This window comes from Daucus carota, chromosome 9 (genome assembly GCF_001625215.2).
Source record: "Daucus carota subsp. sativus chromosome 9, DH1 v3.0, whole genome shotgun sequence".
Taxonomy (NCBI): domain Eukaryota; kingdom Viridiplantae; phylum Streptophyta; class Magnoliopsida; order Apiales; family Apiaceae; genus Daucus; species Daucus carota.
Window position 1 is genome coordinate 37,467,171 of NC_030389.2, and position 16,243 is coordinate 37,483,413.

General features: G+C 36.8%; 1 long non-coding RNA gene across 1 annotated transcript; it reads right to left on the bottom strand.

The window, feature by feature from the left end:
- Positions 1–14,000: 14,000 nt before the first annotated feature.
- LOC135149237 (uncharacterized) lies at positions 14,001–14,817 on the bottom strand. The gene is made up of 3 exons (XR_010287534.1): positions 14,544–14,817; positions 14,170–14,448; positions 14,001–14,100 (listed from the first exon to the last, which is right to left on the bottom strand). It is a non-coding gene; the product is annotated as an uncharacterized LOC135149237 (long non-coding RNA).
- Positions 14,818–16,243: the final 1,426 nt, after the last annotated feature.

Sequence of the window (16,243 nt, forward strand, 5' to 3'; positions counted from 1 at the left end):
TCTTTTTCTGCAAGTGCACTTGTGAGAACCATTTCCGCTTTAGCGGCGATATTCATTCTATCTTCTTCATCGTGAGTATATTCACTTACTTTCTTTTCGATGATAATATCGTCGACAATTTTAGTCGGAAGTATTGTACCATCTTCTATGGCCATCCAAACTTTGACACCTTGACTTCTAGCATAAATGCGAAATCTAGTTTTCCATGTGGCAAAGTTTGTGCCATCAAACAAAGGAGGTCTAGAATTTGAGAGACCTTCACTACAACCGATAGCATTAATAAAGGCCATATCGGATCTACTTTACAGAGTGCTTTTATAACCGTAGCACTTAAAAAAGTAACTGCTCTGATACCAACTGTTAGGTCCCGATAGATGGTTTAATTAAGCTAGAAGGGGGGGTTGAATAGCTTAATCACCAATTAAAAATATTTATGTCGTTTTAAAAAGTTTTCACCCCTTCTTTAGAACTTGTATCGAGAGTATTGGCAGTTACGTGCGGAAGTGTAAGAAAAGAAAAGGAAAATATCACACGAGCGATTTTATCCTGGTTCGCGGTGGCTAACTCAACCCTTGGAGTCCACTCACCCCTAGTCCAGTCCCCGAGCTCCTCCCCGGACTCGAGATTTTCTCTACTATAAAGAACTCCTTTACAGTAGGCGGAGAAGCCTTTACAAATATATGTCTTGGAGCGTAACTCTTCGTTACCTCCTCACTATAAATGTAAATAACAAGACTTGTCTCGGAACGTAACTATCCTCGTTACTTCCTCAAAGTCGTTGCACCTCCAGTGGTCTTTGTACTTCTAAACCTTTCGCCGGTCTTGGATCTTAGGTATTAGGTCTTGGGTCTTTCCTCTTCTTCACGGTGCGATGACTATCAACTCCCCGTCAATACGTCAAAGACTTGGGTCTGAGAACGAAGATCACCTCACTTCACTTCACCTCACTGCAAAAGTTAGAACACAATATCCACAAGCAAATATATCCTTGTTTTATAAAAGTTTTGGTTCCGCAAGTTTTAGTCTGATTTTAACCACGTTGAAATTAGTCGATTATAACGTTTAAGTATGGTGGTTAAGTCGTTGGTTCAATTTTAACAAATTATATCGCGCGGAGAAATATAAGTTGTTGATTTTAATAAGATCGAGTGATGAGTGAGTTTTGAAAAGACGGAGTCGAAGTCGAGCAAGATATATCGCACACTCTCACTAACGGATTTTGAACCAAGTAGCTTGTTCGGATAACACCCCGCGATAGCGAAAAGGCCCAAACGGGGTTTACCACCGAATCAAGTAAAATCACTCACGTCACACACGATCGGAAAATAAACACGTAATACCACGTATCTTATCTTAATGATATCCCCACCGAGCACAGGGCTGAAAAATGGGTTTCTCACTAAAACAAGAAGGGTATGGGAGTGATGGGAATGGGAGCACAAATATGAGTTAGTGAGCAAATAAAGTTAGTGCACAAAATTCCCGATAATAACGAGTTGCCAACTCGAGTATTTTGAAATCAAGAGAGCTTAAGATGAAGAGAAATTTGTTTGAAAAGCCCTTTGAAAATGGTCGATTAAGACTCGGATAATTGAAGCTAAAAGAAACCACTTACACGATTAATGCACGAAAGTTCGCCGGAGAAATTCGTCGGAGGTTCGATACGACTTTAAGCACACGAACGAATTTGGGCAGCCCTTCGGGAGGTTGAAAAGAGTGGTCTATGAAAATGCTAAGATGAACGGAGCTTGGTTGGGTGGAACGAAGCTTCGGGGTTTAAAACCTTGTATATATCGGAATATATGAAGAATCGAAGGTTTTAAAGATGAAGTAGAAGAAGTAGGCACTTGAATAAACTTTGGGAGAGTGTTTGTTCTTCAAAATCTCAGCATATGTTTGGCTATTAGCTTAGGAAATATGAATGGGTGGAGGGGTGTATTTATAGGAGAGAATGGGTGGGGTAAATGTAAGAAAAGTAGAAGTAAAAATGCAAATGGTAATTTTGCAAACCTTGGCCACCACTCAACTTTGTCCCCTTGTCCCCCACACCTAAAAAGGTGTTCTTGACCAGCATCTTGGACTAAAAATTCAGGGCATTTAATGCACTAGAAGACAGACACGCTTTACGAGATACCGATAAAAACCGTTACATTAAAAACGCGATATTTCGAACGTGCGAAATAAATTACGGAAAAAATATGATAAATCTTAGAATATTAGAAAATGGCATTCTGGAAATTTTGGTAATTTTTGGTCAACCCTAGCTTGGTCAAACGTTCAGCCAGTGATCGGGTCGGCAGACAGAAAACGCTCCGAAATGAAAGTTCTCGGAAAATTACGAAAATTTAACCATGCACTAAGAATAATATTTAATTGGCTAATCTCAAGTTTCAAGTCATTTTGGCAAGTGGAAGTATTTTATTTGGATTTAAAACGATAAATCATGTTTTCGGGTTTCAAATAAAATACGATAATTCTGTCGAAATTATCAGAGAGGGTTTATGGCCAAACTTAAAACTTGAATAATTACTTAAAATATATTCCCATAAAGATAAAATACTTTTGAGGGACGGGAATAATCTTAAGGTATTTAAACCGATTTTCTAAGATAAAGGCCGTTTTAAGAAAAACCGAAACACTTCGTCTTTTGGAATACTTGACGAAGGTTTTGATACCAAAATACTTAGAAAAGTATTGTTCATGATAAATCATGATTTTGATATATTGGAAGAGCTTTCTAAGTATTGTGAATATTTTTCTCCGAAAAATACTGAATTTGAGAGACCGGGAGAAAATATTCCAGAAGAGGTATAAAACTGATATTAATAAATTTTTAAGGTCAAATATTAATATGGAGAAAATAAATCCTTCCTTGGATAAAATAATTCTTGAGGAATGAAGGATTTAGTATTTTTGAAAGATTTAAAATAATTTATTCCGAGAGATAATAAATGTTTTAAATATAGAATAAATTACTTTAAATATAAATTTTGTAAATGATGTAACATGAGTACTCTAAAGAATACCAAATCTTGATAGTCCTTTTTCGAGCTTCATGTAATTTTAATGTTGCAGTAGCAAGAAAGAGGTAATTATAGTCTCACGAAACGCCTCTGCGCCACTATTGCATAATCAGAAAAATTTCCTTTAAAATAAATATATTTTGATGTGAAGGAATATTTTAGAGATTAAAAATTACTTGCCAAAAATAACTTTCCACTTTTAATTAATCAAATAAATTAATGACCTATTTGGGAGGATTACTAGGTGAATTTAATTTTAATGTTTGTCACAAATACCGAAACAAATATATAAATAATTATATATCGAAGATATCCTTTCAAGTTGTGTCCTCACTGGCTTGGTGAGAGGACGCGCCTTCCTCCCCCTTGTCTGAAAGCTCGTAGTTTAAATCATCCTTGTCGCTAGACGAGGAAGGAGAGGTGCCACGCTCCGAGGATGAAATGATTTGATAATATTTTCCCTTCCCCTTACGAGTAGGGGCAGACGCGCCCTCAGGTTCCTCCAGCCAGTTCTCGAACGAAGAATCGTAGTCAGAAGGGCGACCACGGGTGGTTTGTGAGCTGGTGACTTCGTGCGTAGGAGCATTGGGGGTGATGGCATGAGGGGTTGAAGAGTGGGAAGACTCCATATCTCGTGTAAGATTACGAGTGATTCTTTCTTTGTCCTCCTCAGAAAGGATGTAGGATGGACGAGGTGGTGATGGAGGAAACACTTCTGGAGGAGAAATGGAGATGCCTCGTCTTTCTAAGAAATTTCTGAATGGATGGAAGGGTGGAGACGCGCCCTCGCCTGCCAGCTGAAAGAAAAGAAGAAAGGAATCAGGGCGCGCCCTCTTGGTAATAAGATTGAGAAGATGGACCAAGGAGGGGTGTAAGAAAGAAGAAGGGTTTGTGATAAAAGGAAAGACGCGTTGTGTATTCAGGACGCGCCCTCCAATTAGTTGGAAGTATTCTTAAGAAGGGGAGCCACAGGGGAGTGTTCAGTTTAAGGGACATTAGCCTAAACTACAGGAGGCGCGTCCAAAAAGGGAGGACGCGCCTTGAGCCTAGAGATGCAAATTTACTTTTTACAAACACTTTTATATAAAACTAAAGCGGATCAAACGGATCAAAGACGAGAAGATACAAATATATATACATATGCATATTTGAAGAACACGAAGAACAGGCAGGAAGTCGAAAGGACATATGCTTAGATCTGCCAATTAGCTCAGCGAAATCTGACGAAAATGGATGGAAATCGTACCTTGGTAGATGGAGAAGCAATTGGCTGAGCTGAAATCGCGAATGGTGGCCGGAAAATACGATGTCGTGCTCGGAAAGCTCAAATCGCCGGAGAGAGAATGGCAGTTGCGTGAAATGGAGAAGATGAATGTGTGAAGGGGTATTTATAGGGAAGGAAGGGACAGCTGTCAGTTTGGATTTCAAATTAAGTAACGGGTGGAATGTTGAACGCGGGAGGACGCGCCCACAAGGAAAGACGCGTCTTGTCAAAGGGAGAAGTGCAAAAGAACTAGATGAACAGCAAAGCAACATAAGATGTGAAGATTCCCCTAACATTTTCAATGATAGGAGAATCTGGGGAGTACTTGTTGTGGACGATTTTGTATACTATGGGAAGGGGAGGACGCGCCCTCCCCGGACATGACCCGGGAGGTGCGGTCTCTTGTCCAGTAAGAGGAACGTGAAGACAAGGAAGAGGAAGGACGCGTCTCCCTGCGAAGGACGCGCCCTTTGACTTGAGAAGTGGTATAATTGTGAATGAATGATGATTGAGAGAGGATGAGTGAGTCTCCGTGACGACCCTTCCGAGGGATATGAAGACCAGTTACCAAGCTCATTTGGTAGTTATCAGGCTCATCTGATAGTTCCCGGGCTCATCCGGGCATGATCTACAATCCTCAATCCTGCTATCTGCCGAGTTAACCCTCGTGTGGGGGCTTGAGGTGATCATGATTCTTGAAGGCCCTCCGGGGTAATGCGAAGGCCGATCATATGTCTGAATCCTGTATTCTGGTGAGTTAGCCCTCATTGGGGGATTGAGACGATCGTGTAATGTGGCTCCTTGTTTACCTTGTCTAAAGATGAAGACCTCACCGGGAGGTGAGGACATGTCCCTGCACCTTGAGGGGTTGGTCATGGCTTGCCCAGATAACTTCTCCATAAGAGTCGTGGTAGATGCTATCTCTCGTAATGGAGATATCGTTGAATCCGTGATCTATTTGGATTAGGAGTCTGAGGTGGTCATACTCAAGACTAATTCTAACAGGAGTAGGACTCTCCAGGATGGGCCTTCGGCCTATCTCCGACCTTATCGCCAAGAGGCCTAGTCCTGATCAAACTAGGACTCCTGGTTCCATAGAACTACGTATGGCTTGATCCCCTATATAAAGGGGTACGTAGGCACATCAGGGATATATATCGAGAGTTGTGAGAACGAGAGCAGAAATATATTCCCTTGATCTCAGCCACCCTCAAACACTTAAAACCACCGCCCACGGCGGATTTCCGTCATATAATCACCGTGAAACACCTTATTCCGGCAACGAACCTCACGTTTGTTGATTCACCAAATTCCTCTATCAACAATCTTGTTTACAAACAATACCTATGAACCTGATCAATGATCATATTAATTTGCAATTTACGTATCTACAAATTTCAAAAATAAGATTATATTTAATTATGATTATATTTGTAATTTACATTATTACAAATTTCAAAACATTTGATACCATTAGATATAATGAATTTTATAAAATCCTAATCCTTACCAAATTCCTAAACATTTTTTTTGCATTACAAATTAGTATATGTTCTGATATTTTCCTAACAGATAAAACCATCACTTGGGCTATCCAATCGGCTGAGATAAACCAAATTCTTAAACATAATTTCAAATTTACATTGAATATGACAAAATTATTAAGCTGAGAAATTGGAAAGTCTATATCATGTAGGATACAAATTATTGAGGTTGTGCAAATTAATTAGGAGACTTCTTATGCTAATTTAGATGATGACATACGGTGGTTGTGCGAGTTTTTGATTATTACTGTGAAAGCATGGAGGGTGATAAGAATTGGGCTAATCTTCCGGCCGACATATTAATAGCTATTGTTGAACGGTTGAGTTGTCTACATGATTTTACTGGATTAACAGCTGTATGTAAATCATGGAATTCAGGCACTAAGGATTATAAGCCGTTGCTGCCTCCCAAGTATCCGTTGCTGCTTCTTGCTGAAGACGTCGTGCCTGGTTCTATTATTAGTGATGGTGAATTTGATTCTGATAGTAGTTACAGTACGGATAACCTTCGTTATTTTTATTATGTGGAGGACGATGATGATGAAGAAGACGACGTTGATGTCCATAGTAATATCAATGATACTGACGAAAATAATGATCATGTTGATGATGATGATGGTGATAGTGATGATGATTATGGTTATTGTCTTTTTGATGGTGGTGGTGGTGGTGGTGGTGGTGGTGGTGATCGTGATGGTGATAATGATGATGATTATGATGGTGTTAGGCCGTATGATAAATATGATTACAGAAACAATTCGATTGGCAGTAACCGTGGTTTGTACAGTCTTTCATCAGGAAGAACATATAAAATTGAGTTATCAGAAGCCGCGGGAAGACTTATATTAGGAGCAAATTATGGATGGTTGCTAACACTAGGTAGAGATTTACAAATTCATCTTTTGCATCCCTTGTTAAGGTACCAAATTCCGGTACCACCCATGCTTACTTTTCCGGCTCAGTATAGGAAGGGCACACCACAAGAACTCTTTGACATGTTCATCCATAAAGTTGCTCTGTCTTCTAAACTACCAACGAAAGATGCAGTCAACTTACTACACGATACTAGAATTCTAGTTCCTCCTACTATAGTAATGGTGAGCTATGGAGAACGTGGATCTCTGGCATTTTTTCGTTTTGGAGACAAAGAATGGACTCATGTGGAAATTCAGTCGCGCCATACTGATGATATTGTTTACCACAAGGGACGGTTTTATACAGTAAATAATGAAGGGCAAGTATTTGTGTGCGATGTTCAAAATGGCTGTGGACGGTCTCGGGCCACAAGAATAGCATCTCTTCCCTTTGAAACTTTTCAGGATCGCAAGTACTTGGTTGAATCAGTATCTGGTAGTACTCTTTTTCTACTTGTGCACTGCTGCAAGTTCAGGAATTTCTATACACTTCCCAGGCCGAGTAAGTATCGTACGACTAATTTCTTAGTATGGAAAATGGAGCTACAAAATCTTGATGATTGTCTTGAAATACCTTCATGTAACTTGACAATAGAAAATAACATAGGGAACCAGGCAATATTTGTTGGAAGAAATACATCAGTATCCATATCACCATCGGAAACAGTAAGGCCAAACTGCATTTACTTCACAGATGACAGGACAGATTGCTACCATCGTGTAGGAGGCGGCCATGATATGGGGATCTTCAGCATGGAGGATCAGACCATTGAACCTCATTTTCCAGGGAAATCAATCCATTTTATCTCTCCTCCACTTTGGTATATTTGAAGTATGCAGGTACTGACTACTGAAGAATTCCCAAATTGTTTAGTAAGGCATATAGTTTAATTTGACAGATCTCTAGGTAATTTCTTTGTTTCTTATATTTTATATTGATGAATCAATCGAAGACAATGTTTTAGAAACTTTGGTATGCTTTCTGCAACCGCTATTATCTATCAAATTTCTGTTTCTTTTGATCAATGCATTACTGTAAATAAGGCTCAAGGTTTGATTCCTTGCTTCTCCCCATTCTGTTTTTAATATGGATATTAATGTGCTTAACAAGTTAAAATAGTGCTTTACAATAATTTTTATGACAGACTTGGATTTGTGTGGTCTCAGTCTCTAAGATATATCACCTTAACAGAATACAAATTTCTGCTTCTGCAAAAAAAAAAAAAAAAAAAAAACTTTTTGGCCCAATCTTGATACCTTAGAATAGAAGATTTAGATAGAAGCTACTCTATCATTTTTCTCAACCATCATCTCAGGATAAAAAAAGATAATTCAGTTTAATATTCATCGATTGAAAATTGAATTTCTCTCAAGCTAGAACATAAATTCAAGCAACCTTTACTGGAGGCAAGCTCTTTTGTGGCCGTTGTGTTTGTTTTCTACTTTGAATTGAAAGTTTCAGGTGGGAATCTGGCAGCATGGGCAAAAACAAAAGTTCTAGGCACGGCCTGCCTTCCTATCAAGCTGTTTACGAGCTGCATCATGACGAGTAAAGCCTGGCTAGCACAGTTTTGCCAGCACTAGACTTGTAAAACTATATATAAGCTGCCTTAATGCATATAAGCTTTTTTCCCATGGGAACACTTTTAGTTTATACAAGCAAATGATCACACAGAAACAAACTAAAGTAGCTCTATTTTGGTGTATCAAGATAAGAGATTAATTTTGTCATCATGCACATATTATAATTTCTCTTGAAAAGCAAACAAAGTTACGACTGAGAGGACAAGGCCTTCCTCGCGTTGATAATTAACTGGGGATGAGCAGGATTCGGATTAGTTATGCTTCAGACCAAATTCCAAAACCACAACCAAGGCCGCATTGATTCAGTTTAGGTTCCAAAATCCTAAGTTCAGTTTCATGAATTGCAAAACCAACTGCAAGTTCAATGTCCTGCAGCTGAGGAATGGAAATTATTATCTTAATATTTAACCTGATATCCATGCTTATCATGACAAGGAGAAGCGAGTTTCATGTTAGAAAGGATTTCCCCTTGCCAGGGGCGGATCTAGTATTCAAACTTAAAGGGCACCAAGCAAATTTTCGTAAAATACTTATATATTAAAGGGCACCAAGCAAATTTTCGTAAAATACTTATATATTTTTAAATTTTATGGGGCACTTATATAATTTTGTAAAATTTAGAATGGTAAAAAAATGTAAAGAAAAATTTTAGGGGTACACGTATCCCATGTTTTCTTTCTAGATCTGCCACTGTCATTTGCTGCTTGTTTACAAAGGGTACCAATGAACTTGATCATATTTGCAATTTACGTTTTTACAAATTTCAAGAATAAGTTTATATTTAATTCAGACTCTATTTGCAATTTATGTTTTTACAAATTTAAAAAATATTTGATACCATTAAATTTTAATAAATTTTATATAATCCTAATCCCTATCAGATTCCTAAACATAATTTGAAATTAATATTGAATATCACAAAATTTTTAAGCTGAGAAATTGGGAATCCTATATCATGTAGGATTCTAATTAGTAAGGTTGTGCAAATTAGTTAGGAGACTTCTTGTTATAAATTTAGGTGATGACATACGGTGGTTGTGCGAGTTTTTGATTATTATTGTGAAAGCATGGAGGGTGATAAGAACTGGGCTAATCTTCAGGCTGATTTGTTAATAGCTATTGTTGAACGGTTGAGTTGTCTACAGGATTTTATTGGATTAACAGCTGTATGTAAATCATGGAATTTAAGCACTAAGGATTATAAGCCGTTGCTGCCTCCCAAGTATCCGTTGCTGCTTCTTGCTGAGGATGTCGTGCCTGGTTCTATTATTAGTGACGGTGAATTTGATTCTGATGGTAGTTACAGTGATGTTAGCATTCATTATTTTTATTATGAGGACGACGACGATGATGATGAAGACGATGTTGATGATAATAGTCAGACTGACGATAGTGTCCATAGTAATAATGGTATAATTGATGAAAATAATGATCATGACGATGATGATGGTGATGGTGATAATGATTATGATGATGGTGGTGGTGGTGGTGGTGGTGGTGATGGTGATGGTGATGGTGATAATAATTATGATGGCGTTTGGCCCTATGATAGATATGATCACAGAAACAATTCGATTGGAAGTAACCGTGGTTTGTACAGTCTTTCATCAGGAAGAACATATAAAATTGAGTTACCAGAAGCCGCGGGAAGACTTATATTAGGAGCAAATTATGGATGGTTGCTAACTCTAGGCAGAGATTTACAAATTCATCTTTTGCATCCCTTGTTAAGGTACCAAATTCCGCTACCACCCATGCTTACTTTTCCTGCTCAGTATAGGAACGGCACACCACAAGAACGCTTTGACATGTTCATCCATAAAGTTGCTATGTCATCTAAAGTAGCAACGAAAGATGCAGTCAACTTACTACATGATACTAGAATTCTAACTCCTCCTCCTATAGTAATGGTGTGCTATGGAGGATGTGGATTTCATTCTCTGGCATATTGTCGTTTTGGAGACAAAGAATGGACTGGTGTGGAAATTCAGTCACGCCCTACTGATGATATTGTTTATCACAAGGGAAGGTTTTATACAGTAAATAATGGAGGGGAAGTATTCGTGTGTGATATTCAAAATGGCTGCGAACGGCCTAGGGCCACAAAAATAGCATCTCTTCCCTTTGAAACTTTTCAGGATCGCAAGTACTTGGTTGAATCAGTATCTGGTAGTACTCTTTTTCTACTTGTGCACTGCTGCAAGTACAAGATTTTTTATCCACTTCCCAGGCGGAGTAAGTATCGTACGACTAATTTCTTAGTATGGAAAATGGAGATACAAGATTGTGATGATTGTCTTGAAATACCTTCATGTACCTTGACAAAAGAAAATAACATAGGGAACCAGGCAATATTTGTTGGAAGAAATACATCAGTATCCATATCACCATCGGAAACAGTAAGGCCAAACTGCATTTACTTCACAGATGACAGGACAGATTGTTACCATCGTGTAGGAGGCGGACATGATATGGGGATCTTCAGCATGGAGGATCGGACCATTGAACCTCATTTTTCAGGGAAATCAATCCATTTTATCTCTCCTCCACTTTGGTATATTTGAAGTATACAGTTATTGACTACTGAAGAATTCCCAAATTGTTTAGTAAGGCATATAGTTTAATTTGACAGATCTCTAGGTAATTTCTTTGTTTCTTATATTTTATATTCATGAATCAATCGAAGACAATGTTTTAGAAACTTTGGCATGATTTCTGCAACCACTATTATCTATCAAATTTCTGTTTCTTTTGATCAATGCATTACTGTAAATAAGGTTCAAGGTTTGATTCCTTGCTTCTCCCCATTCTGTTTTTAATGAGGATATTGAATTATTGATGTGCTTAACAAGTTAAAATAGTGCTTTACAATGATTTTTATGACAGACCTGGATTTGTGTGGTCTCATTCTCTAAGATATATCACCTTAACAGAATACAAATTTTTGCTTCTGCAGAAACGGACATTTTGTTCACTTACCAATTTTAAAACTAGTGTTCTGTATATGTTAGCTTGTGCTGCAATCTGTTTTTGCACCAGTAAAAGTCTGGTTTTAACAATAAAAATTATTCCACCACACTCAAGTAAATGCAAAAAGTACGGTGTCAATGAAAATCGGTGCATTCATGCCAGGCTGCACAGACAATTCCTCTCTGTTATCACCACGGTTGGTGTTTGCAGAATTGCAGTTGTCCCAAGTCTAAGAGTTATGCCTTTTTTGGTGTCGATACCAATGGTGTATCCGTCTGATTAACCTCGAGTCCCCTAAACCCTTTCCATTCAGCTATTCCGAATCAGGTCTCTTAAGAGGTCTAAACAAAGGTATGACAGGCCTTGCAAATACAAGAACTTAATTACATGCTCGACTGACAAGTGACAACACAGTTTAAGTTACCTCATAAATTTGTTATTTCTTTTCCCTCTGCAGCTAAATATTCACCTGGCCACATGCTTATAGGCGGGGGGTCGTATTATTTCGAGTAAACTTGAGAGTTGTGGCCAAAGTTTACACCGATTTTCAAAATGTTGGTCAGAGTTCCCAATTCTCAGAAAGGTGTCCAAACTTTGGCTCCGCTTTTTAAAAGTGTGGCTCCCGTTAAATGTCACTTAACGGGAGCCACACTTTTAAAAAGCGGAGCAAAGTTTGGCCACCATTCTGAGAATTTGGAACTCATTTTTACCCTTCTGTCCGTTACTCCCGTTAGTGATATTTAATGGAGCCACACTTTTAAAAAGCGGAGCCAAAGTTTGGCTATCTTTCTAAGAATTTGAAATTCTGGTCAACGTTTTGAAAATCAGTGTAAATTTTGGCCACAACTTTGAAGTTTACTCTATTATTTCTTTCTACCATACAGTAAAGACATTGCCAGAGAATTCATCAAAACACCACTTGTTAACAACCGTATTAGCAGAGCCTCTATGTCAAGAATAGGCAAATCTTTATATGAATAACTAGTAGATATATACCCGCGGCGCAGGCCGTTTTATTTTTAAAAAAAATTATATTTTTTTTTTGACGACAAAAAAAAAAATTATATTTAATTACATAATTTTGTTATGTTTGCTTTTAAAGTCTATTCTTGTCTATTTTTTAGTGACATAATGGGATTTTAATATTAAAAAATCAAATCGCGAATGAAGTTGTTTATGTCAATATTTTTCTTCGTTAAAGTAGTTTGTTATTTGCTACTACTGTTACCGTAATTTCTTTTAAATAATTCAAAATAGTAGAATATAAGAAAGCAAGAATTACAAAGAACATTAGGTGAAATTAGTTCATGTGCTTCCATTACAACAAAATAATAGCCATAAAAACTTATATAGATGTTCCTTCTGCCAAAAGCAATAACTGATACGATGGAAAATGGCCTAACTGCAGTTTGTGTTGCTAACACCCTGGGAATCAAAGTTCAGCTGAGAGAGACCTTCTAAATGAGTGCTTGAAGATGAAGGCTGTTTACAAAGAAAAAATATATATATAATCAGAATATTTTATATCTGAATAAATTATTGATTGAAGAGCATGATTATTGGTAGTTGTACCTGTGCTTGGTCAGATTGCTTGGGTCCTGAGTCCTCAAGTACTGGGACATGGAATCCTTTACAGATATTAGTTGCCAAATACAATTTGACATCCTTTACAACATTGATTTCACTGATTAGTATCTCGACAGTGTAATTTTGATTGAGCACGTCCTTTAGGATTTGCGGAAATGTGATAGTTGGCTGGTTCTAATGCATTACACAGAAAAGAATTAGTAAAACTATAACAAATATTTATAAAAGAACTCATAATTGGTTAAGCTTAACTATGATGTCGAAAACCCTCTTGCGAATCATTGTCCTAACTTCACGATCCTTCAAAATGATCTTGAGTTGACCACTATTATCACATGCCATAACTAATAATTGAAACCTGGAGTAAACAAATCTGCAATTAGTTAATCTGAAAGTTTTAACCACTTCTGGAAAAAATGTCATCACTTACTTCTTATCTGCATGAGGTATTATTCTGTTGAATAGAGAGCATAAGAACTGGTCGTCCTTCATGTGCACTTTGTTCCAGCAGGTGGTGCAAACATTTTTGTACCATGGTACTGTTTCGTCTACAGCCACAAAGTTGACGTGCGTAATCACCTCTCTCTGCAGAAGAAGATATAATTTAACAAATTCCATTTGTAAAATATCTGAGAAAGTAATTAAATTTTATTCAACATTAACCTCTATGTATTCTTTTCCAAGAGTACATATAACTCATATTTACATGGTCAGTAATGTTAATGCTGAAATAATCTTACGTACATTCTTCTCAGTTCTCTAACGCTTGGATCATTTGAGTTTAGATAGACTTTTGATGCAGCAGTATTAGATAACTGCACTGCCCCTGGAAAAAAAGGTTAATAATCCGGAAATGCACTTACAGTTTTAAACATATCACTGTATTATAGCTTACCATTCCATGTGGCTACTTTGCAACTGGTTATTATAATTATCACTGGAGTTTCAGTTTGTTTAGAAAGATCATCATTAAGAATTTCAGCCATGCGATCCCAGAATGTGACTCTCACATTTGAACTTGAAGCAGCTGAAAAACCAAAAATGGTCAATTTCTTGCAAACATTTCAGAAGATAGTTAAAAAGTCTAAAATTTTAAGAGACAAAATGTGTTCACCTCCCATCTGTAATAGAGAAATGCATCTGAATTTGATCTATTCCAAATCTATTTTTCAAAGGGTGGAGCTTGTCACAGTCTTGTATTATCCCCACAATATCTGTTCAAATATATAAACATTTATAATATGTTGTCAAGAACATATGTAGAAGGTTTTCCAGTGGGTTACCTGTCAAGTAGATATTTTTATCTGCAATATTCTTCAGATCAGCGTGATCATAAAAATCAAAAACCTCCTCCTTTGCAATACTGTTATCGTCTTCTATGTCCTTAATTTTTGTCTCGCCATTAAATATGAGTTGCTTGTTATTGTGTAGACACTAAACTTTTCATCTGCTTTGTATGCTTGTACTTCAAAGTCTGATATTATGAACAGATTTGCTACTGTTATCTTGTCTTCAAATTTTTCCACATTTTGACCTGGAATGAACGCATGGATCTTGTTGTTCTGCATTCAGAAAAAAAATGTCATGGAAATTTTTCAATAATCAACATTAATCCTCTTTATAAATTTCCATATAAGCAAAAGATCAGAGTTATTACCATTGCATCCATGAGAACTAAGTTGATTCCCCAGAACAACACTCCTGCCTTGCAAATACAACTTAATTACATGCTCGACTGACAAGTGACAACACAGTTTAAGTTACCTCATAAATTTGTTATTTCTTTTCACTCTGCAGCTAAATATGCACCTAGCCACATGTTTATAGGCGGGGGGTCGTATTATTTCTTTCTACCATACAGTAAAGACATTGCCAGAGAATTCATCAAAACACCACTTGTTAACAACCGTGTTAGCAGAGCCTCTATGTCAAGAATAGGCAAACCTTTATATAGACAATTCATAAATGTTACATATATTACAGTCGATCATAAACTTGTCTGCAAACTTACAATATATACAACATTTCATTTGTCTGTGCTGGAAGGCTAAGGCTGTTTGAGTATGTGAACCCCGCACATATTCACTTCTACTCTAAGAAAAGAGATTATAAGTTGTCTCCGCTTTTTATTGAGATGTCCTCTGCCCTCATGCAATATATAGTTGAGTGCACTTCCCCATTCTACCATAATTAGTACCCTTGGCAGTCTCTCTGATTGTCATACCCTCTGTGTTATTTGTAATAACAACTTCAATTTCTGACCATCTCCAGAAGTTGTAGGAGCGTTTATAAACAACCCAGAAGGCGACACCTGCAAAGTTATCTCCCAAGTTTGGAGGAACATCAAAAGATAGTGTGCATCCTCTGTTTCTATAGTCGAACCACTCTGCAATTTCCATGTTTGGTAGAGTTGCTCCGAATGTAGACCAGAAGTCTGTTCTTAGCTGTAAGATAAAAAGAGAAATGGAGATGAATCTAATATGTACGAGTGTAAGTGGGAGAAAGAGACCAACAACACGACAAACCTGAAGGTGATAATCCTCTAAACTGAATTTTAAATTGCTGCCATTGTGAATGTTTTAAACTGACTTTTAAAAGCATAAAGCGATTCTAGACACTGCATCTCTCCCAAGTGCTTAGGCAATCTCGCTGCAGGAGCGTGCCTGATATTTAAAGTGTCCTGTGCAAAATACAAAAAATATGTCCTAATTATATACTTATATATAATAAGCGTAAGGGAGATTATTTGGTCGCATGGTCCTCTGGTCCAAAAGCTTATCATCCGTTGGATCTTATATTGAACAAATAAGCACCGTTAGATTGGAACAAAATTAAATTCTGTTCTAGAAGACAACTGATATCTACTTGCATGTTTATAATTCCTTTTCTGAATCCAAAACAAATTCTGTCTTTCACATGTATATGATTTTTTTTAATCCTAAATAAATATTTCCTACCAGTTTTATTCGTAGAATCATATAAATCTCACCGACACAATTTTTTTATAATATATTTTAAAATTAATAAGCCGGATTTATGTGAGGAACAAATACAAAAACTTTTTCTTAATCCAAAATAGATTCTACCTTCTTATTGCATATTTATGATTCCTTTTCTTAATTCAAAACAAATTATGTTTATCAATTTTAATTTAGAACCATATAAATTTTTTGAAAAATATTTAAATCACATTATAATAATTTTAATATAAAATACATTTATTAATATAATCTAATAGGAGTTAGCATAACGTATTCCACTCAAAATATATTAAAATTTGATAGATAGAATTTAATACTTTGGCATGATACATACGAGAAAAGGAATTGCTTGATTAAAATAATTTATTTGAAACCA